This window comes from Nannospalax galili, unplaced genomic scaffold, assembly GCF_000622305.1.
Source record: "Nannospalax galili isolate Female #2095 unplaced genomic scaffold, S.galili_v1.0 scaffold2324, whole genome shotgun sequence".
Taxonomy (NCBI): Eukaryota; Metazoa; Chordata; class Mammalia; order Rodentia; family Spalacidae; genus Nannospalax; species Nannospalax galili.
The window spans coordinates 363,516-370,659 of record NW_008351545.1 but is presented as its reverse complement, the minus strand read 5'-3'; positions in this window follow the sequence as shown (position 1 = coordinate 370,659).

The window sequence follows — 7,144 nt, the reverse complement described above, 5'->3', positions numbered from 1 at the left end:
TAAGCTCCTAAGTTAACCAAGATTCCTAAACCCGAAAAAAAAAAAAAAAAAAAAAAAAACAAACCTCTTAAGGAGTTTCTTGGGAGGAACCTCTGACTTCTGACCCTTGTATTTAGTGTTTCTCCAAGTGTGGTATGCCACATGCAAAGGCAGATAAAAAAAAAATGGGGCAGACTGATGCTTGCTAGATTGGGATGAGTATTGATTTTAAGATAACTTTTACAGATTTGTGACTGATGTGTCATACCCACTATCAACAAGAAGAGCTCAGGTTTGAGAGATGATAAGAAGTTAGTGAGCCAGATTTGGAAAATTTTTATTTCATGTGTGGGAATCTCAGAAGAGCTCTCTGACTGTGGCCTAATTTCCTAATCCCCAAGCTCTCTATATACATGTGAAACTCAAGAGAGGAACTTGGAATTCTAAATTATTTTGTTATTTTTCTACTTTAACTCATTTTTCACTCCTGGTTAACAATTCTGAACACCCTATAACTCCAGCTCCAAGGGATCTAACACCTTCTTCTGGCCCCTGAGGGCACCTGCACTCATGTGACATACACTTCAATAAAATCTTTAACTGATTTTTGCAATTTTCATACAATACAGTTGGCTGGTATTTAGATCCCCTCCGCTCTCTGCACCTCAGCCCACTGCCCCTACCCAATTTAATAATCTTTCTTTCTCTCTCTCTCTCTCTCTCTCTCTCTCTCTTCTTTCTTTCTTTCTTTCTTTATATATATTGCCTATACTGTCTGATGTGTGTCCCCAAGTGTCGTACAGTGTGAGTCTATCTACTGGGCCCACCAATAGTTCCATCCCGGCAAGACACTGAAGACACTGTCTTTTCCCCTTCCCAGCAGCCATCAATTTTCAAAAGTTCCTTAGGTTGGCTTGGGATTTCTTAACCACTTCCCCCTGTCTATGGTGGGATTTTATCTGCTTTGAGCTTGCATAGGATTTGTGCATTATGTCACCATTGCTGTGAGTTCATATGAGTAAATGATCAGCTGTCTGGAAGACTATTTCCTTGTGGTCATCCACCCTTTCTGGCTCTTACAATCTTTCTGCCTACTCTTCCAAAATGATCCCTGAGACTTGAGAGGCAGAGGCTTGAAAGAGGTATCCTATTCAGGGATAAACACTTTGCAACCTCTTGTTCTCTGCACATTGGCCAATTGTGGGTTTCTGTGTTAGTCACCATCTGCTGCTTAAGGAAACTTCTCTGGTGAGAATCAAGAGAAGCATCCTAAGTGTAAAGGTTTCAGTGAAGATGTGTCACTTAGAGTTAAGCATTTCACAGACACAGCTACAACCCCAGCTGGAGCTGAAGTCGAAAAGATAAAACCTCACTCATCCTGGGGTATGTCAGGGAGAATAAACCACATACCGTTACACGCTTACTGTCCATCAAAAGTTTATATGAAGACATTATTTAAATGTAAATGATATACTCCAGGTGTGGCGATATGTGCCTTTAATGCCAGCCCTCAGGAGGCAGAGACAGGTAGACCTCTGTGAGATTGAGGCCACCCTGGTTCACATCATGACTTCCAGACGGGCTGTGACTAGGGAGACCCTGACAAAAATGTGATGTGTAAAAGCCTTCAGTCAACATTAGTCTTGTCAAACACTAGAGTCCCCACTGGATAGAAGCCTTATGACTTGGACAATGTGGGAGAACCTTTTAATCAACATTTACCAAACATCAGATGATATAAAGTTAAAGTTAACCTTAATAATCAAATACATGGTAGAGAAGTATTATAGACCTTCTTAACAGTAAGCACTGCCATTAAGAAACAAATGCAAATAATCACTTCAGTTGCCATTATTTTTATGGAATTAAAATTATTAGAAAAAGGATATCATGTCACTTCATGAGTAGAGTTGAGGAATTAAGTTTTGATGCCATCACTGTAGATATTTATGACAGCTTTTCACTTTCTATTGTGAAGCTAGAGAGTAGGGGTAAATATAACCAATTGCAACTTTGACTAATACAAGCATTACTACACTGGAGTGGTTTTTTGAAATCATGATAATTACATTTTCTGAAGATAATTTTAGTTGATTCCAAAGGCCCAGTGAGTGGATCTCTTTTACGCCACTCACTCTCTACTTTTTATGGACAGTATAGAAAGTGCTGTAATGTCTTGTTGCAAACCATTTCTCAGAATTTCCATTCCAAGGACAATGCCAGTGCTCTGCTGGCTCTCTCCTTTCTCTTTTTTTCATTCAGCCTGGGACCCCAGCTCATAAGAAGTTTAGGCCTTCGCGTCTCAGTTATACCTCTCTAGAAACTCCCTGAAAGACCATCCAAGTGAAATGTCTCCTAGGGGATTCTAAATCCAGCTAGGTTGACAGTAAAGATTAATTTTCACAATGAAAGCTTTCAAGACCCTTTTGAGTGACCACTCAAGGGTTCTATTTATGGGTTAATACTGATTCAGTATAAAGCAGGGCCCCTTAATGGTTTGCCATGGGCTTCTGCCCTCTCTTCCTAGGCCTGACCAGTGAATGACCTTGGGTGCTCAATGTGAATTGATAACTCATTGGATGATACATCCCTGACCCTTTCTTTGTTCTGTGGGTGCCTATTCTGGAGTCAGTAGACATCTGTTTAAGGAAAAGCAATATAACTTTTCATATGTATGTATTTTACTTTTTCTTCTTAACTCCTTTCCTAATCCCATTCTCTTCCATTCCCCCCACATGTACCGATCCTTAGACTTCCTTTACAAAACTGGTCTTGTATGCCATTCTGCATTCTGAGATCTATCCCATGTTAGGTCATGCAAGTTCACTCCTTTAACTGCTGTACAGGATTTATACATTCATTCCTCTGATGAAGGCCAGTTGGGCTTTGAATAAACTATTATAAACAGTCTTGCTCTGAACACCTTTAGGAGTGTTTGGGGGGGATGGGAACCTACAAGTAAAATTTCTGGGTCACAGATATGCACGGTAAAAATCTCACTAACATACAGTTTCTGTCCCTCATGAACCTTTCCGATATGGGGTCTTGAGAGTGGTGGACAACTAAACCAGCAAGGTACAGTCTCGTCTGTTGGCAGCCTAGAGTGACTCTCCAGTGTTGGAATGAAATGACCTCAGCCAATCCTAATGGTGCGGATCTTTAATATCTGATAAAATTGCACTGAAGCCCAAAATTATAATTTTCAGGAACTGAATTATTGGGCTTCAGAGCGATTTGATCAGGTAATTTTCATGAACTAGCTCTATTATTGTTCAATCTCATTTCAAGCCTCTTGGGGTGGGGGAAACATTGAAAGCCTGTTTTCTCTAGGTGTAGTTCATAGTGCAGCAGTTGCCTAGCAAGGCCCTGGGTTTGATCCCCAGCACAGGAATAAAAGGAGAGGAAAAAAAGAAAGATACCAATCCAGTTTGGAGGATCAGGCATTCACAGCCATCCTAAGCTACAGCCTATGCCATAAATACAACCAAGCAAAAGACCAGAATTCTCAAGGTCAGGAAAATAGAAGTTCTAAGAACAATTGCCATCCAGAATCTCAAACACGTAAATGCAAATCCTCCAACAAATGCATTTTGAATAGAAATGGAAAAGATGACTAGTGGAAGACCATTTGCTGTGCACAGGGATGGGGAGGATGTGGCCTGTTCCACAGTTGTTGATCAGCTGACAATTTCCCCTAGGAATTATCTCCAAACATGAAGTAATACAAATTTAATACAGTTTTTAAATATGTTATTATTTTTATGTGTATGAGTGTATGTGGAGGTAAGAAGAGGGTGTCAGATCCGCGTGGAACTGGAGTTACAGTTGTTAGCCATTATGTGGGTGCTGGGAATTGAACCCAGTTCTTCTGTAAGAGCAACCAGTGCTCTTAACCACTGAGCCATCTCTCCAGTCCCTAATGTAATTTCTTATGGGGGATTCTTACCACAGTGAAAATGCTGTTTCCAGTCTTCAGCACTAGGTTATAAACCAGAGTTCTCATAATCCCAGCCCCTGAGAGGTTGAGGTTGAGGCAGAAGGACCATAAACTCCAGGCCAGTCCAAGCTGTATAGTTTAGGACCACATAGTGAGAAACTGTCTTTTTTTTTTCAATATTTTTTTGTTTGAGAATTTCATACAAAGCTTTTTTTTTTTTTGTCTTTTTGAAGCAGGGTCTCCCTGTAGCCCCAGCTGTCCTAGAACTCACTATGTAGACCAGGCTGGCCTTGAACTTACAGAGATCTGCCTGCCTCTGCCTCCCAAGTGCCGTTCTTTTTTTTTTTTTTAACTTTTACAAAAACTTTATTGAGAATTTCATACATGCATATAAGGTGTTTTGATCAAATCCATGCCCACTCCCTCCCCTCCAACATTCCCCCCTCTGAAGAGGTAACCCTAAAATCTTTTAAGGATTAGATACAAGCTCCAAAATACTTTTGACATTTTGACATTTTTGGAACAGAGTGTGTTGTTAACAGGCCCAAGGACATTTTGACTTTTAGCCCAGAAACTGGCTACATTTCTTTGGGTTCTTGTTACCCTAACTGCCTAGCCAGTTTCTCCCTCCTATTCTGATCATGCCATCCTCTGAAGGGGTTACCCAAATTGCCAATAGGGAATAGGGATGCAGACCGCTCTGGCTTCATCCATGCTGAACAGGGACACAGGGTGAGGCAATTGGAGTACCCCTTCAGTGGGTCTATCTAAAAGACTCCCAAATTGCATAACTCTTGTCTCTAAGAGGAGAAGAAAGTCCTTGAATCATGAATGGGAGGTGTGAAGGAGAAGTAAAGGCAAGAGTAATTAGCATTACAAGTTCTAGACAGGGAACTAGAAAAAAGTCAGAACCTGTTTTTTTTTTTTTTTTTTAAAAAAAAAAAGTAGGGGGCTAGAGAGAGAGTTAAGCCGTTAAGAGCACCAACTGCTCTTGTAGAGGACTCAGGTTCGATTCCCAGCATCCAAATGGTGGCTAAGAACCATCTGTAACTCTAGTTGCAGGGGATCCAGTGCCCTCTTCTGACTCCAAGGGCATTGCAGGACACAGGTGTACTTACATGCATACAGGCAGTGCACTCATACACATAAAGAAAGCATGTAGGCAATACACTCACATACTAAGAAAGAAAAAGGAAAGAAAACCCAGTCTGACAAATTAAAATCTTGTAGCTGATACCAAAGAATGTCATCAAGAACAATTAGATACAGCTAGAAAATATCCCCTTTTTTTGGGTGATATGAAAGTTTGCAGTTCTAATGTGCTGGATAGCTTTAGCTGTCAACTTGACACACCTGGGTTGAGGGAGCCTCAGTTGGGGAATTGTCTCCATTGGACTGGCCTGTGGCTGTGTCTCTGGGGTATTTTCTTGATTATTGAGTGATGCAGGAGGGCCCAGCCCACTGTGGGTGGTGCCACCCCCTGGATGGTCCTGTATTGTATAAGAAAGCAGATTGAGCACGGGCTAGGGGAGCAAACCAATAAGTGGGGGTTCCTCCGTGGCCTGTGCTCCAACTCCTGCCCCCAGGTTCCTGAGTTCCTACCTTGGACCCCCTCAGTGATGAACTGTGACCAAAGAGATGTAAGCTAAATAAACCCTTTCCTCCCTAAATTGGTATTGGTCAGACTTTTGTCACAGCAATGGAGAAACAAACTAGAACAGGGACTTTGAGGAATGTTTATAATTTCTTTTACACAGCAACATTAAAAATTAACATGAGCATAATAGCAAGCGAGCACTAGTTCTTTAGCCTAGGAAAGTAATCCCTCCTCTCAGAGGGCTCTGCTTGCAGATGATGAAACCTTAATCCCCAGACCCATCCAGCCCCAGGGAGCCGCCAAGCTCAAGGCTGTGTTCCGGAGCTACTGGAGCCAGGGAGCATCTTGCCTTTGCCGTTTTAACTACAATAGTCATCAGATTTTATTTCTATACAGTTTTAGGGAATAGAAGAGATCAGTTTGAAGGAAAGGGTCTTGGGAAGGTCCAAAACCTTGGTGTTTGCCATGATTCTTAATTGCTCCAACTTTACATTCCAGAAGAATCTGAAGTATTCAGGCTCGCTCCTAGGATCTCACATAAGCTGCTAACTGGAGAAAAGCCATTGTGAAATAAATACTAGAAGCCTGGGGAATGGTAGGAAGAGCGCTCATTCCTGAGGCACAGGTGGACCAGACATGTCCCTAGCTCCGAAGTCTTGAGGCATTTGTGTGGGAAAAGCTGGCTTCTGGCAAGTGACTTGGAGATGGAGATGGGGCCCAGAGACTTGCTGGTTCCGAACCACACACACAACACATTCCACTCTGAAAACCTGCAAAAGCTACAGGAGAAATCCTGGGAGGTGGAAGGCTGGGAATGCACTGGGATGGGGAGATTGGGTTTTGGTTTGGGGTTTAGAATATGACAATTTAGCTTCTAAGGATTCTCTCTCTCTCTCTCTCTCTCTTTCTTTCTCTCCTCTTCCTCCCTCCTACCCAAAGCACCACTTTTACATTCGTTTCTGAAATTTACTTGGAGAAAAATGTCCCTGTACAGCCCAGGAAAGCAGGGAAACATTGTATCATATTTATTTTATTTATTTATTTATTTATTTATTTATTTATTTATTTATTTATTTATTTTGGTCCAGAGACTGACCTACAATTCAATTGGCAGCAACCCTCCGCCTCCACTACCCGAGTGCAGAGATTAAGGGCATGAGCTATCACACACAGCCCTCTATTAATCTTTTGAACACTGTGGATTTCACACACCAAGCCAAGCCTTAGATCCTTCTACTTTGATTATGTCTCCCTTGAACTTTGAGGGGAAACTATTCCAAGTCCAGCATCTGATATTTCAGCATCCACCTGATAGTCAGTATTCAGTAGAAGGTAGACAAAATGCACTTGCTAAAAACTGTAACTCATGTGACCCTGGGCATCTCATAGTAGTGGCTCTAGGAGTCCATGAGTTAATGAGTATAACAGGTGCAAGAGAGCTCAGCACAGTCCAAGCTAAGCAAGAATCCTTACTCAAGGGGTCTTGAACATCAGAAACCAAGAATTACAGAAATCTGACTGGAGTACCTGCTATATTACCACCTTCAGGCCCAGGTGGTACAACTACTAGCTGGTGCTGCTCTGTCTCCTGCACTTTCCAAAGAATAAAGTAAAAATGGGTAGAATGGAGC